At 45.8% G+C, this 17110-nt stretch overlaps 1 protein-coding gene across 4 annotated transcripts in view; it reads right to left on the reverse strand.

Moving 5' to 3' along the window:
* The window catches only part of CHD5 (chromodomain helicase DNA binding protein 5), a 981350-nt gene that overhangs the window by 243614 nt on the left and 720626 nt on the right, over positions 1–17110 (reverse strand). The gene's annotated exons all lie outside the window — the stretch shown is intronic.

Raw genomic sequence — 17110 nt, forward strand, 5'->3', positions numbered from 1 at the left:
CATTTTTTTTTTTACTTTTCAGCAATTCCTGAAAGTAAAGGGGCGGCCCATGGGTGATGCATGGGCATTCCCACCCATGTTTATTGACACAAAAACCCTAAACCCCAACAACAGTGGACAGGGTTTTTCACCAAAAAACACTACCACTTTGAAGCAGACATTAGAAAAGAAAAATGCTTTTAACTCTCCTAACGCTTCCCACTTTGCATGTGTAATTCATTGAACAGCACACATCCAAAGTGAAAAACGATTTAACCAGTTCTGTGCTGAGGATGTAACGTTTATGTCCTTAGCCATGGTGTTTGTAACCGTTACGTCCTCTACACACGACCAGCAAATCCCTCCCTGAGCAGTTTGCTTTTTCTAAAAACCACCTGGGGAGCTGGGAAAGAGCTTTCCTAACACCCAAGGCTATTTTTAGTTTTCAGTAAAATGACGAGCAGTGCGCATTGCGCTCTGATGTCATTTCACTGAAAACTAAAGCGAAATAGGCCGATTGGCTCATTTCACTGCCTAGGTGCTTGTGGGGCTATCTCATCCCCGAGCACCTGGGCTTTCCTTGTGGATCGCTGCTTGGGGATCACCGCAGGAGGGAGATCCCCAAGCAGGGATCACCCACTAGACACCAGGGAGGGGGGGAGGGTCCCCTTGGGCAAGGACTTTTGCTCCCCCCTTGATTTTGTGCCCCTTGGGAGGCAGAAAGCCTACAAGACCCAGGGATTCATTTATTATGTACATTTAGGAGTGGGGGCTGCTTAAAATGGGCATGCCAATGCCCCCACCCCTCCCCCAGATACAAACAGTCTTTCTGCCCCCCAGGGTCAGGTGGGGTTATTACCCCTGATCTGGCCCCAGGGAGGGGCTGCGGGGGGGGGGGGGGTGGGGGGGTTCAGAAAGCCCACTAGACACCCAGGAGTTTTTTCATATAAAAGAGGGGTGGGGTTGCCCACAATGAGCATTCCAATACCCTCAGACATAAACAGCCTTTCTGCCCCTATGGGGGGGCAGATGGGGAATATTAATCCCTGAGGGATATTGGGCATTCCAATGTCCCCACACCCCCAGACACAAATGGAAACAGTCTTTCTGACTCCCCTAGGTGGGAAATGGGGCTATTACCCCCATCTGACCTCCTGGGAGGGGGGTGGGGGTAGAAAGCCCACTGGACTCCAGGGATTACATTTTAAAAATTTGAATTGGTGGGAGCTGTCCAGCATGTGCATGTCCATGCACTCCAAAAATAGGGAAACAGTTTTTCTGCCCGCAGGGGGCAAAGGGAGCCAATTACTCCCTTCTAACCCAAAGGATGGGGGGGAAGCCGACTGGACACCAGGGATTACTTTTTTTTAATTTGTATTTTCGGGGTGCCCAACTTGGGCATGTCCATGCGCCACCACTCAAAAAGGGAAATAGTCTTTCTGTCCCCCGGGTAAGGCAGATGCAGGCAATTACCCCATCTAACCCCCCAGTGGGACAGAAAGCCCACTAGACACTAGGGATTACTTTTTTTGTAGGGTTGGGGGCTGCCCAGCATGGACATGGCCATACCACCTTCACCTAAAAAATTGGGAAACAGTCTTTCTGCTCCCCTACTGACTAAAGTATTTCACTCCAATGGCAAGCAAGAGGATATTTGATTTTGTTGGGTGTTGTTTTTACAAATTAGGCCAGGAGAGTTTGGCTAACTCTCAGCATCATCACACTTGCAATGGTGAACAGCTGTCCTTTTTGTGCTTGGATAGGCTGCCACCTGGAAAAACCTACTAGACCCAGACAATTCTGATTAGACATCTGGGGAAGTCCAGAAACAGAACTAAAGCACAAATTTCCTACCACCCAGCATTCCTCTCAGTCTCCCGATAAAAAGGACACCTCACTTGTGTGAGTGCCCAAAGCAGAGTCAGCCTGAAAATGTATTTCAAAAATAAAACCTGCCATTTTGGACCTGCTTTGGTTCCCCCTCAAATTATAAAATGTTGGCACTTCCCTGTCGCAGGCACTTGGCCCACCTACACAAGTTAGGTATCATTTTTATCGGGCGGCCGAGGGAAACCCTGAGTGGTAGGACATTTGTGGCTTCCCTCAGATTCCAGAATTTTCCATCACAGAAATGTGAGGAAAATGTGTTTTTAGACAAATCTTGAGGTTTGCAAAGGATTCAGGGTAAAGAAATGTGGTTGAAACCACACCAGTCATCCCTCCCTGGATTTCTCTAGGTGTCTAGTTGTAAAAAATGCATGGAAATGCATGGAAAAAAATGGATGTATCCATGTTGCGTATTGGCCCGTTTCCTGTCATGTCACGGGCACTAGGCCTACCCACAAAAGTGAGATCCCTGTTTCATCAGAAGATGGAGGAGAATGCTGGGTGGAAGGAAGCCTGTGGCTCTGTGCAGATTCCATAACTTTCCATCACAGAAATGTGAGGAAATGTGTGTTTTTTAGTCAAAGTTTGAGGTTTGCAAGGGATTCTGGGTAAAACAACCTGGTGAGAGTCACACAAGTCACCCCATCCTGTATTCCTCTAGGTGTCTATGTTTAAAAATGTACAGGTTTGCTAGGTTTTCCTAGATGCCAGCTGAGATAATGCCAAACAAACCACAGCTACCCACTTTGCAAAAACAGGTTACTTTTGGGTGGAAAACATCATGCATCTATGTTATATTTTGGGCCATTTCCTGTCATGGGCACTGGGCCTACCCACACAAGTGAGGTGCCATTTTGATCAGAAGACTTAGGAGAATGCTGGGCAGGAGGAAGTTTGTGGCTCTGTGCCAATTTCAGTACTTCCCATCACAGAAATGTGAGGAAAATGTGTTTTTTAGTAAAGGTTTAAGGTGTGCAGCGTGTTCAGGCTAAAACAACCTGGTGAGAGCTGCACAAATTACCCCACCCTGGATTCCCCCAGGTGTCTTGTTTTAAAAAATCTATAGGTTTGCTAGGTTTCCCTAGGTGCCAGCTGGGGGTGGGCCCAAAGCCCACAGCTACCCACTTCACAAAAAAACAGGTTAGTTTTGCATGGACAAATTTGATGTATCCAAGTTGTGTTTTGGGCTGTTTCCTATTGCGGGCAACAGGCCTACCCACACAAGTGAGGTACCATTTTTTATTGGGAGACTTAAGGGAACACATAATAGTAGAGCAAGTGATATTACCAATTGTATTTCTCTGCATTTGCACCTACCAAGAGTAAGACAATGTGTAAGAAAGAAGTAACTTTGAGAAATACTCTGTAATTCACATGCTCGTATGGGCACCCACAAGTGCAGAGATATGCAAATAACCCCTGCTTCCAAACTCCAATCTTGTGGCAATTTTAAAAATACATCGGTCTCCTTGATACCTACTTTTCACTATTTATATTTTTCCATATTTGCTGTATACCTAGTACACAATGAAAAAATATTGCAAGGTTAAAATCCTTATATATCCCTGCAACCATAAGGGTCCAGCGTGCATGATGGTATTTGCTTTCGAAAATCTGCCATATTTAGAAAAAGTTCAAGATAAAAACGTAGACACAAATGGCTGTTTTTTTCAATTCAATTTCAATATTTTTTATTTCAACTGTTACTTTTTATAGGATAACCTTGAAATATCTAATCAAATGACCTCTTCTTGATTTCAGAATAGTGTCTACACTTCATAAGTGTATAGCTTTCGGGGTCCACCATTGGTTTCATACCCATTTCTGCCACTAATTGGAATAAGATTGAAAGCACAAAAAATTGGAAAAATGCACTATATCCCTATAGAATGCCTAAACTGTGTTGAAAAATTAGCTTTTCTGATTCAAGTCTGCCTGTTCCTGAAAGCTGGAAAGGTGGTGATTTTAGCACCGAAACCCTTTGTTGATGTCATTTGCGGGAAAAAAACAGATGCTTTCTTCTGCATTACTCCCCCCCCCCCAAAAAAACAACATTTAGTTATATTGTGCCCATTTTCTCGGTCCACTCCAGAGGAATCCACGAGACCTGGGTACCTTTAGAATCTCCAGGATATTGGAAAAAAAGGACACAAATTTGGCATGGATACTTTGTGTCAGCAAAAAGTTATGGGGGACTAAGAGTGAACTGCCACAAATAGCCCAAAAAAGGCTTAGCGGAGGGGAAGCCTAGCAGGGAAGGGGTTAAAGTTAGTCCAAGCTTAGTATTTTGTATCGGAAGAGTACCCTTCCAGTACAAAATCTATGATTCATGTGCCTACCCTTGCACTACAGCGCAAAGGTGTGTGCATGGTGCTAGGAAGTCTGGTTGTGCGCTGGCTCTTGAGAGAGAGGGAGACATTGCCATATCTCTGTAGGCATGATGCTGTCCTCTCTCTCTCTCATGCAATGCACCTCTACAACTTTGGTACTACACTGCATTGTGTGGGAGTTTTGTAAATCTGGGCCAAAGTGTGGGAGGCGTGGTTACAGATGATAAACTTTCTTAAAAAGTAGCCTTCTCTAACAATTGAGTGCAATTGAATTTATTTAAACTATTTCTGCCTTTTTCTTATCCTGAATCCGACCTAAGCCGACAAATACATTGCCCCGCACAATGTACATGGATTGACTTGCAGCTGGATATGTATTGCAGGGGGTTTAAGTGATATCTCTGACCAGTACACCGTGTTGCTGTGCCATCCTCTGATATTTCTTAGACCCTGTAATGAAACTGAACAGATCGACTTATTTTGAGTTCATTGACATAATGACACAGGGGCCCAGATTTAGCAACATTTTTGTGCTCTGTTTGCATCACAAAACCAATGCAAACTAGCACAAATGTTTTTTTGTTGTTATTCACCTTTCAGTGCAAAACTTGTTTTGAGCTGGAAATTGCCTAAAAGTAATGCAAAGTAGCACAGAAGTGCTGGGTTGAGTTACTTAGCATCGAGGGGGCGCTACATGGGAATCCCTATGCAACCACCAATGCTTTTAGATACAAAGCCCTATCCACTAAAAAGCTGAGACAGGGTTTTGCGTCACAACACCTTTTGAAATCAGCCAGCAAAGGAGAAATGATTTCATTTCTCCTTTATTTTCCAACTTTGCACGTGTGCTGCACTGTACAGCACATATACAACGTAGGAAAAGTTTTAAAACTTGTCAGTGCATAGTTGTTAGAAATTTGGTTTCTGGTTGGCTAGGGTATTTACCTAAGCCAGGCAGAACCCACCCACTCTTGTCAGGACAAGGGAGTTACACGTCCAAGATAACCCCTGCTCACCCCCTTGGTAGTTTGGCACGAGCAGTCAGGCCTATCCCAGAGGCAATGTGTAAAGCATTTGCACAACACACACGATGCACTATCCCCACCACAAAGAAAACACAACACCAAGTTATATGAAAATATACTGTATTGTACACAACGCAATTATTAGACCAAACATAACATGTAAGTAATATCCTGCTACTCTAGCAGTTGTCAGAATGTTACACATTAGTTACTCTGCAGAACCAGCAGTAGTCACATATAACACACAAGTAGTCAGGAATCACATTACTACAGAAATGCACTTGTCATAGAAATATCATAAACGCCCATAAAAAGGAACATTTTAAAACATATGGCAAGTGAAAAATCACATATTAGCAGGTTATGCACATAGAAGGAACATTAGCAAACAGATCATAAAAAGATACCATGAAAACATAATGACCCACAATGTCAATAGAAGGAACATAGGAATTACGTAGGTCCCTTTCAAATACCTGGTTTATGATGAAAAAGACACTCCTGTGCCATGTGTTACAAAATGGGCCCCCCGGCGCACTGTGCGCTCGTTCTGGGAACCACTCTGAAGAATGGGGTAGGACCCCCTCCGTTTTTATAACAGTCCCCTCCTGGGGCCTGTGATCTCTGGGGTCCCCTCCGGGCCTCATCTGGCCCTCCAGAGGGGTTCCAAAGCCAGCACCACAATTAGGGAAGGAGGTGGGCTTCATGCACCCTCTCTGGTTCATAATGGGCCCTTCCTGGGGCCTGCAATCTATGGGGGCCCCCCAGGCCTTCACGGGCCCTTCGGCAAGAAGGGGAGGCCCACAAGCCAACAAATGACCAGCAGGGGCCACCGAGGAAGACCAGTGGCGCGGGCCGTAACAAGCAGCAGGCACCAGAGTGGGTGCCTGCTTGTGCCCTGGGGGCGCTCCTCAAAGTGTGCTTCACCCCAGGGGCATGGTAGGAGTGTGCTCGCTCCCTCTTCTTACTTGATGGTACCCCGGCGGGCCTGGCACAGCACGTCACTCGCACTACTCCAAAACAGCCCGGGTCGCGGCGGTGAGATCCGGCGGCACAACAATGCGCTTTTCAAAGCGCAGACGCCAGATCGATGAGCCCAGGTCGTGGCAGTGATACCTGAAGTTCCTATAATGCTCTCAGAGCGCCAATGCACCCTACCCAAGCACAGCAAGGTGCCTTCCAGGCACTACAAGGGGAGAGGAAGTACTCTTTGTGCCTGGTGTAGTTGCAGGAGTCATGGGCCACAGCACCCTGCCCCTGGGGTACAAAGTTCCATGGAGCACAGGGCGGCAGGGCCCAGCAACAGATCAGCTCAAGGTGGATGCAGCCAAGTGGCAGTTCCTTTCAGTGACCTAGCAGGTCACAGGTCAGCACAGCAGCAGCAGTCCATGGCGGTTCCTGGTGAATCCCTCCAGCAGTCTGTGTCCAATTAAAGGTAAGTTCCAGTGTCACCACATTGTGGGGAAAACTCCCCTGTACTTATACTTATTTTTACAGTGTGTTACAAAGGAAGGGGAGAAGAGGTTCCAACCAGTTACAACTTGGTTTTGGTTTTGGGAGTGCCCCCTCTCTCCTCCAGCACAGGCTCCAAACAACAGTTGGGGGTAAACGACCCTGTTGTGTGAGGCCAGGGCACAGCCTTTACAAAGCCTCTCCCTTCTCTCAGCCCAGGAAGACTATTCAGTATACAGATGCACCTCTGTGACACCTCCACCCTCCTCGTGTACAGGCTGTCTGAAAAGTATGCACAAAGCCCAACTGTCACTGCCCAGACGTGGATTGGAGTCAGGCTGCAAAACACCAGTCAGAAGCACAGAGAAATGCTCACTTTCTAGAAGTGGTATTTCTGTAACAGTAATACAAAATCCACTTACACCAGTAAGCAGCATTTCTTACCACCATTACAATCATACCAAACATGCCTACGCTACCCCTCATAAATCAGCCAATACCCCCTACATATAAGGCAGGGCATTTCTAATGCAATCCTATAAGAAGGCAGCACTCAAAGCAGTGAGACACCAAGTTAGGCTGTTTGTCACTACCAGGACCGGCCATGCAACCTACATAGCACCCTGCCCATAGGTCTAGCTAGGGCCTACCTAAGGGGTCACTTACATGTACTAAAACTGGAGTTCTGGGCCTGGCAAGTACATTTAGATGCCAGGTCTCTGTGGCAGAAAACTGTGCACACAGGCCCTGCGCTCGCAGGCCTGAGACAGGTTTGAAAGGCTACTTCAGTGGGTGGCGCAAGGAGCGTTGCAGGCCCACTAGTAGTGTTTAATCTACAGGCCCTGGGTATAGAGATACCACTGTACAAGGGACTTATAGGTAAATTAAATATGCCAATTAGGTATAAGCCAATCATACCAACTTTAGATGGGAGAGCACCTGCTCTTTAGCACTGATCAGCAGTGATAAATTGCTCAGAGTCCTAGAGCCAACAGCAAGCGATCAGAAAAAATAGGAGGAATTAGGCAAAAAGTCAGGGAATGAACCTGCCACAAGGGCTAGGTCCAACAATAGTATTTTGTACTGGAATGGCACCCTTCCAGTATAAAACATATGCTACACTCATGCACACACTCTTGCACAATGGCACAAAGTTGCATGTGTGGCATTGGGCAGCAAAATTCTTCATCGATGCTAGGGGAGGAGGAAGCCATATCTCTGCAGACATGGCGTTCTCCTGCTCTCTCCTTCTCACTCAATGCAGCATTTTTGGCTGCTGCACTGTGATGCGTGAGATTTTAGTAAATCTGGGCCACAGTTTGACATTTATATCCCAAGATTTAAATGCACAGTCATGATAGTGAGTTGGAGCTAAATGGGAACCTTCCCAACAAAAATCGGATCAAGGACATAAGAATTTTCATGCAAATTACAAAAGTGTCACCAGATGGTAGTGACCTCTGCTACACATGACATGTTGGGAAGTACCTTTGAGCACAAATACTGATTTGAGCAAAATTCGACTTGTGACTTATAGGTATAACTCTCTCGTGCAAGGTGCAGAACGATGGAACTATCGTAGTCCATGATTGTGATTCCTCTGGACAAGCACTATACACTTCTTCCATTTTAAATTATTCTGTTAATATATACATTTCCCACACTATTGAGGACTTGCTACCTGCAACTACTCATACTGTAAATATCAGCATACTTATATCCATTTTACACAACTACATACATACATCTGTTCTCTCCTTTTCTAAATTGTTCTGTCAAGCTCACAAAGTTCCCTGCCCAAAAACCCTGACTGAACTTTTCTCTGAAGTAGTGTCCCACACCACATTTATCCCAGGGGCACCATGTACGACCAGCTAAGGATCAGGAACATATTAGGTTTACTCTTCTTTTTTGTGCCCTTTTAAGTGGGCCCCTTTGCTTGGCAGGCAAGGGAGATTTGGGAAGCCACAGAAGGTAGAATTGCTGACATATTATAGACAGATAAAATGAGTATAATTATTATAGTGTTAGTGGTCCCCTTCCCTTCCACTAGTGGATTATCAAGAGAAGAGTTAAGGGATTTAGGGGCCTATTAACCAATAGGTCACGCAGGGCAGCACAGCAAGTCACCTTGCTGCGCTGCAACGTGTGACAGAGAAAAGGCAGGACTGCACCATATTTAAGGTAATACAATGCATTCCTTCCTTTTCCCCTGTACTGGCACCCTTTTAGCAGCCTAGCACCAATGCAGGCACTCTTGCACAGTGGTGCAAGGGTGCCAGCGTTGCATGCAGGATAGTTTTTGTGGAGGAAGAGACACTGTCCTGCACAAAACATATTCCTCTAGCTATTTGTGCTGCAGAATATAGAACACATAATAAGAGGAAGTAACGAGGAGAACTAAAGATATTTCTCCTTGATATGTCTTTCCTGGGAAGGCGTATCTTTTTGGTGCATTCCCAGGTTTACCGGTTCTGGAAATGCATCAAAAACCATGAGAGTTGCTTGGGAACACCCACACAACGGCCAGTGAATGCCTTCCCAGAGTAAGGCAAAGCAGTGATTTGCACTGAATTGTCTTACTCCGGATTTATGACGCCACTCAGGGCCATGCAAAGTGACCCTGCGTGTCTTCACAAATCTGACTTCATGTTTATGTCGCTCTGGCACCATGTTGCATGGTGTAAGAGTGACACAAACCACCTTGTAAATTAACCCCTAGGCAGCAATGCATCAATATCTCCTGCGTCTGCGTGAAAAATCTTTACAATGCTATGGATGCGCCATATTACTATATAGGGCTCCATTGCGCAAGCTCCCAAGTTTGCACCAGAAATTCTGATGAATCTGTGAGAAGAATGCCACAATGTATCCAGCCCAAAAATGGCGCATTGTTGTATTTGGTCATAAAACTGATAAAACTGATGCAACTACAACAATGCGCCAAAAAGGAGGCGTCAGTTCTGACTGTATGGGGACTAATGTATAGTGTCAAAAGGTGAAAAATTCACTTTCACTCTATTACATTGGTACTGGATGTCACGCAACAACTGGGCATAGTGTACCTATGCCTCTGTATGTGTGGCATGTCATTAATGGTGTGTGTAATGTGTGATTAACTGTGTTACCTACCTTATGTGTATCGGTTGAGGGGATGTAACTTGATTGCAGATTATACTGTTTCAAGTCTCTTCAGCTGGTCAAATCCCTCTGCAACAGCCAATGCATCATTCCTACTCCTGGGTTTTAGAGGCATTGAAATGTTGATGCATCTCAAGAGTACCTGCCCACTTCCCGACGATTCATGACTTTTGGAAAAAGTCATGAATACCACTGCGCCAGTTTTAAGGGGAATTTTATGAAAGAACGCCTACCTTGAATATATTAATTCTAATGGGATGCAGCCACATCCTGACAAAAAGTGATGCATCCGTCTAGATGAGGCATTTTGTAAATGTGTAAATGTGGAGCAAAGAAAGCACCACTGGTGCATCAAAAAAAGTGACACACTGGCGGCGCAAGTTCCTTGTGACTATGCACCTTAGTTTCTAAAGCTATATAGGAAATTATGACTTACTCCTAAAACAATTCTGACCTCTTGGGCAATTGTAATTGTAAAATTGTAATTGTAATTACAATTGCAATTATAATTGCCTAAGAGGTTAGAACTGTTTTAGGAGTAAGTCAGATGGGAAGAAATCTGGGAAGAGAAAGAATAATGAAGGTGTTCACGAAGATTTTTTTCATTTTTAGATTCACAAAGTGAAAATACCTCTAAGAGTAAAAAATAGGAATTAATTGGTCTTCTAGCTTAAAGCAGGGAGAGAAATTCAGTAAATCAGTCCCTCTCAAGGAAATAATATCTTCAAAAAGAAAGGCAGAAAGTGTTTTCTGCAAGATGCAGTTTAGCAGACACTGAAAAATCTGCCCACTGGTCAAGGAAGGTAGAGAAGACACGTTTCATTCTAGAAGTATGTAAAACTGGGAATGGAGATAGAGTGCTATTGTATAAAGTTGCTATGGTACTGTGCTGCTTTCATGGAACTGCATCAAAGGAGACTGCACATAAACCCTGTCTTCAATAAAATCGCAATCTTCTTTTCACTACTAGCTTTTGAAAATCTCAGTTTCTGCGCAGATCAACTAGACTTCTGTTTCCATTCATTAGGGCCTCCTGTCTTAAATCTAGCATTTTGTGATTTAAATGTCACCAGTTGGGGAATTTATGAGTGGATTTTGTTTGCCTGAAACACATTCTCCTCTACCTGAAGTAAATCTAGTACATCCCAGAAGGCTGGGGATGTACTAATTGCCATGGCTCAGGTATCCTACTGCAGAAATCCCTATGTTCTTCCTCGTTTCCACTCCCTGATCTCCCCCACTCCTGGTGTCAACTCTTGCTGTATCATTGAAGATTAAGTTGTTGGGCTTCAGAAATGGGGATGCCCTGAAGACGTAGTGGTGTATATTTAGCTAGTAAAGCTTCTGTTTAATTGTGACTACTGTAGATGGCATTGCACAACCTCCTCTTGAAGTGCTTCCACTTGATTCCAGGCCTATCGCTGCAACCCTCTTTGAATCATTACTTTCCTATGTAATGGTTATCTTTGAAATCTCTCAGTATCTCAATTAAGGTCCAGTGAGCTTTGGTCAAGATAGTTTGGAGGTTCAGGCAACAAGACTCTGTGTTGCTTGATAACTGTTCTTTTACTACCACATTTTTCTCTCCAATACCTCATCTGTGGGCTTCAGAAGCATGCATTACAATTTCTATAGAACTTCTTAGCAATCATGATGGCTAGGGTAGTATTGATGTTGATCTGGAAGTTTACTTTCATTTTAGTCATTACATGATTTTTCCTGGGTGAATGTTATACAGAGTAACAGAAAAATGCTTTTTCTGTATGTGAGGAGTTCTTTACTTGTGTTATCTGCAACGAGTAGCAGAAGTGTACATCTGTTTTTTCTTGGAGAAATAATTTGCAGACTTGAACCAATTCATCTGAATTGCAATATGCATGTCATATTTCCAGCAGGTCTGTCATAAATGGAGTGCTGTTGGGGCTCTTTGCCCTGGACACCGTGCATTTTTGGGTCCCTCTCTCCTTTTACAAAATATTTTTGGCTTGTTCCTTTCCTAATGCTGCTGATGCTGCAACACAACTAGATTGTACCAAATACTGCATTTTCTTTTTCCCTACAGTACTTGTCTCCTTAATTTAATCTGTTTCTTGGATCAGAAATCTAAGACAGTCACCACAAACGTTTTGGGTCCTGCCCCCACCAAAGCTTCTGATATTTCTCATTCCTAGGTGTTAGAAATGGTGTCTCTGGTTGGTAGCCAATTTGTACTTGGTCCAAGCAGGGACCCTCACTCTAGTCAGGGCAATGGAGAAACACTCTTAGATAACCCCTGCTTACCCCCTTGGTAGCTTGGCACAAGCGGTCAGACTTATCTCAGAAGCAATGTGCAAATTATTTGTACCACCACACACAGTAATACAGTGAAAACACTACAAAATGGACACCAAACCAGTTTAGAAAAATAGGTAATATTTATCTAAACAAGTCCAAAATGACAGAGATCCAACATATTTAAGGCAAGATATGAATTTTCAAAAGAGTAAGAGTCTTACTCCATAAAAAACAATGGAAACGTTGATTTTACACAAAGTACCTGGTTTGCTTAAAAAATTAAGCCGAACGGGCAAGCGTGCGTCAGAAAAGTCAGCAATGTGTCGATTCCTTACTTGCAAGGGAGGCCATGTGTTGTTTCTTCTCCGATCGGGTAGGCAATGTGCCATTATTCTCCCTCATAAGAGAGTGATGCACCGGTTTCCAGACGGAGCACCTCAGATCCGTGCAGGTTCATAATGACTTTGATGCCCAGGAACAATGCGTGAGAAATTCAGTCTCACGGTGTTAGAGAACTGCACTGTGTGGGGTTTACGTTGTTAGCAGCCGCAAGCGGGTGTTGCGTCGTTTCTCCAGTCGCAATGCATCGATCTCCCAGCTGCGATGAAGGTAGAGCGTCGATTTCAGCCGTGAAGTGGGTGGTGCATCGTTTATCAGCCAAGTTGCAGATGGTGTGTCAAAAATTTCCCTACAAGACGATCTGTATGTGGATTTCAGCTCTTGTTCTGCCAACATCACCTTTCAAGGGCCCAGGGACTGGATAGGGCACTACTTGGTAGGGCAGGACTCTCAGCAGAAAGTCCAGGTGCTTGCAGAGGAAGTCTTTGATGGCCCTAAGACTTCAAAACAGGCGGCAAGCTCAGTTCAAGCCCTTGGCGATTCTTCTTCAAGCTGGAATGCACAACAAAGTCCAGTCTTTGTCCCCTTCCACAGGCAGAAGAAGCAACTGCAGGATAGCCCAACAAAGCACAGTCACAGGCAGGGGAGGCATTTCTCCTCAGCTCTTCTCCTTAGTTCCAGAAGTGATCTAAAGTCTGGGGTTTGAGGTCCACTACTTATACACTTTTCTGCATTTGAAGCAGGCAAACTTCAAAGGAAAGTCTCTGTTGTTCACAAGATCCAGCCTTGCCAAGGCCAGGCCCCAAACACACACCAGGGGGCTGGCGACTGCACTGTGTGATGGCAGGCACAGCCCAGGTGTAAGTGACCACTCTTCCCTCTACTGTAGCTCAGATGGCTCATCAGGATATGCACGCTACACCCCAGCTCCCTTTGTGTCACCGTCTAGAGGAGATTCGTGTGACCCAGACAGGGAATCAACAAACAGGCAGTCACAGAAGGGTTAAAGCAAGAAAATGGCTACTTTCTAAAAGTAGCATTTTCAAACAAACAATCTAAAAAACAACTTTACCAAAAGATATATTTTTAAATTGTGAGTTAAGAAACACCAAACTCCACATTTCTATCTGCTCTCACAGGGAATCTCTACTTTAAAAATATTTAAAGGCAGCCCCCATGTTCACCTATGAGAGAGATAGGCCTTGCAACAGTGAAAAGTGAATTTAGCAGTATTTCACTGTTAGGACATGTAAAACACATCAGTACATGCCCCCCCTTTAACATATCTTACACCCTGCAAATGGGGCTACCGAGGGCCTACCTTTGGGGTGCCTTCCATGTATAAAATGGAAGGTTTAGGCCTGGCAAGTAGGCACACTTGCCAGGTCTAATTGGCAGCTTAAAACTGCACACACACACACACACACACTGCAGTGGCAGGTCTGAGCCTGGTTACAAGGCTACTAATGTGGGTGGCACAACCATTACTGCAGGCCCACTAGTAGCATTTGATTTACAGGTCCTGAGCACCCCTAGTGACCTTTACTAGGGACTTACTAGTAATTCAAATATGCCAGTCATGGAAAAGTCAATTACACATACACTTTACACAAGAGCACTTTAGCACTGTTCAGCAGTGGTAAAGTGCCCAGAGTACCAAAAACAACAAAAACAGAGTCCAGCTCACAGTCAAAACATGGGAATCAGAGGCAAAAAAGACAGGGGAGAAAACGCCAAGGATGCCAGGTCTAATACGTGTCCCCTCAGCTGAAAGTGGGGCGAACTACCCTACCTCCTGGGAGTTCTCATCACTAAGGCGGAAGAATCTTGACAGACCACCTGCACTGGCGTGTTCTGATTCAGGGCGATGTTCCACCGTAAAGTCCATCTCCTACAGGGATATGGACCACCTCAACAGTTTTGGATTCTCACCCCTCATCAGCATTAACCATCTGAGGGGCTTGTGGTTGGTCTGAAACTGGAAGTGAGTCCCAAATAGGTAGGTTCTTAGCTTCTTCAGTGCCCGGACCACAGCAAAAGCTTCACGCTCAATTGCACTCCACCTACTTTCCCTGGTAAGTAATCTCCGACTGATGAAGGCTACAGGCTGGCCTAGGTCCTCTTTATTTAGCTGTGATAACACTGCTCATACCCCGTGCTCTGAAGAATCAGTCGGCACTGCAAATTCTTGGGAGAAGTCAGGTGCCTTCGGCATGGGTGCCGTGCACATGGCTGCCTTCAGGACATCAAAAGCTGTCTGGCTAGACTCAGTCCAGATCACCTTTCTGGGCTGCTTCTTGGAGGTTAACTCAGTCAAGGGAGCAACAATAGTGCCATACCCCTTGACAAACCTCCTACAGTATCTGGTGAGACCTAAAATGGCTCTCACTTCATTCTGGGTCTTGGGAGGCTCCCAAGCCAGAATGGTATCAATCTTTGGCTGTAGGGGCGCCACCTGGCCACTCCCCACCTGGTGTCCCAAGTACACCACAGAACCCTGCCTTATTTGGCACTTGCTAGCCTTACTAGTGAGGCCTGCCTTCTGCAGGGCCTCTAACACACAGAGGTGCTGCAAGTGTTCCTTCCAAGTGGAGCTGAACAAAGCAGCGTCATCCAGGTAGGCTGCACTGAAATCATCCGGTCCAGCCAACACCTGGTTGACCAACCTCTGAAAGGTGGCAGGGGCATTCTTCATCCCAAAGGGCATCACCCTAAATTGTTAGTACCCATCAGGGGTGGAAAATACAGACCTCTTCTTAGCCCCCCTCAGTCAGAGCAATTTACCAATATCCAGAGTTCAAGTCAAAAGTACTCGTCAGTCTTAGTGAACGCATTGAGTCCCCGGTAATCCACACAGAACCTGGGGTCTGTAGTGGCACCCGGAGCAGCAGCTTTTGGGACCAAGACCACAGGGCTGGCCCAAGGGCTCCTGGAAAACTCAATAACCCCTAGGTCTAACATCTTGGATACCTCATCCTTGATCTTAGCCCCAACATTGTTAGTCACTCTGTAAACCTTATGTTTAACAGGAGGACTGTCCCCGGTGTCCAGATCATGTGTATACAGATGAATGCCCCCTGGGATCAAGGAAAATAGAGGGGCAAACTATCCCAACACTTGGCAACAGTCCCTCTGTTGCTTTAGGGTCAAGGAGGGGGAGAGGTTCACACCCTCCACTTAACCATTTTTCTTTTTGGCAGACACGAGGTCAGGAAGAGGCTCACTCTCTTCCTCCACCCCATCATCTGTTGCCAAGAGCATTGTTCCCTCTGTCCTCTCAAAATGAGGATTGAGGCGGTTCACATGTAGGACCCTTAATGGGTTCCTGGGAGTCCGCAAGTTCACCAGATGGGTGACATCACTCTTGCACTCCACTATTTCAAATGGCCCAGTACACTTATCTTGGAGAGCCTTAGGCTCCACTGGGGCCATCACCCAAACTTTTTGGCAAGGCTGGAACTCAACCAGAGTGGCATTCTGCTCGTGTCAGTGCTTCATATCTTCTTGGCTTGCTTCCAGGTTCTCATGGGCGAGCTTCCTGAAGTGAGCTGTCTGTTTCCTAAAAGCCAGCATGTAACTGAATAAATCCTGGGAGGGCTTCCAAGCTTTCCCTAACCAGACTCAAAGGTCCCCTGACAGGGTGGCAATACAGTAACTCAAAAGGGATAAATCCAAGACCCTTTTGAGGCACCTCCCTGTAGGTGAACAGAAGGCATGGCAAGAGGACGCCCCACTTATGCCTCAAGGGCTCTGACAGGCCCATGATCATCGTTTCAAGTACGGTTCAATCTCTCAACCAGACCGTTACTTTGAGGGTGGTAAGGAGTAGTGAACTTATATATCATATCCTATAACTTCATATCAACCAATATGAAGTTGGTACCCCTATCAGATACCACCTCCTTGGGGAACCCCATGCGGGTAAAAAACCCCATCAAAGCACATCCCATCACAGGGGAGGTGATTAACCTTAAAGGAATGGTTTCTGGGTGCCAGGTGGCATGGTCCACCAAGACCAGGATGAACCTTTTGCCCATGGCTGTCTTGCGATCCAGACGCCCCACATTATCAATACCAACCCTTTCAAAGGGGGTACTGACAACAGGAAAAGGTTGGAGGGGAGCCTTACATTTCCCCCCACTCTTGCCACTTGCCTGACAAGTTTGGCAAGGCCTATAGTGTGCATCTGAGTGCTAACGCATTTGGGGCTAGTAGAAGTGGGTGACAAACTGTTCAAAGGTCTTGCCCTGTCCCAAATGACCAGCTAAAGGCACATCATGAGCCAGACCCAGTAGGAAGGCTCTGTAGCACTGGGGTCCTGCCAGCACATGGGCTGACCCAGGCTCAGCAACCTTAGGCTCACTATTTAGGAGGCCATCCTCCCTGTAGATCAAGTCCTTACCAGCCTGCTGCTGCAAACCCTGCAGAGTAGGGCATGTCTTCTGTACCTCACAGAATTCTTCCCTGGTGGGTCCCCCTTCCTGCTGCCACTGAGTCAGCTCAGGGACATCTCCCAGTTCATCCACTTGTTCCCCTGTAGGCTCCAGGGCTTCCCCCTCAGGTTCAGCCTCCTCCTGGACTGTGGGAACTTCTGGAGCAGATTTTCTGCGCCCCTTACTCTTCCTCCTTCTGGCAGACACCTGGGACACTCTTTCAGGCTCCGGGGTCTCCTGATCACCCTGA

The sequence above is a fragment of the Pleurodeles waltl genome, chromosome 6 (genome assembly GCF_031143425.1).
Source record: "Pleurodeles waltl isolate 20211129_DDA chromosome 6, aPleWal1.hap1.20221129, whole genome shotgun sequence".
NCBI lineage: Eukaryota > Metazoa > Chordata > Amphibia > Caudata > Salamandridae > Pleurodeles > Pleurodeles waltl.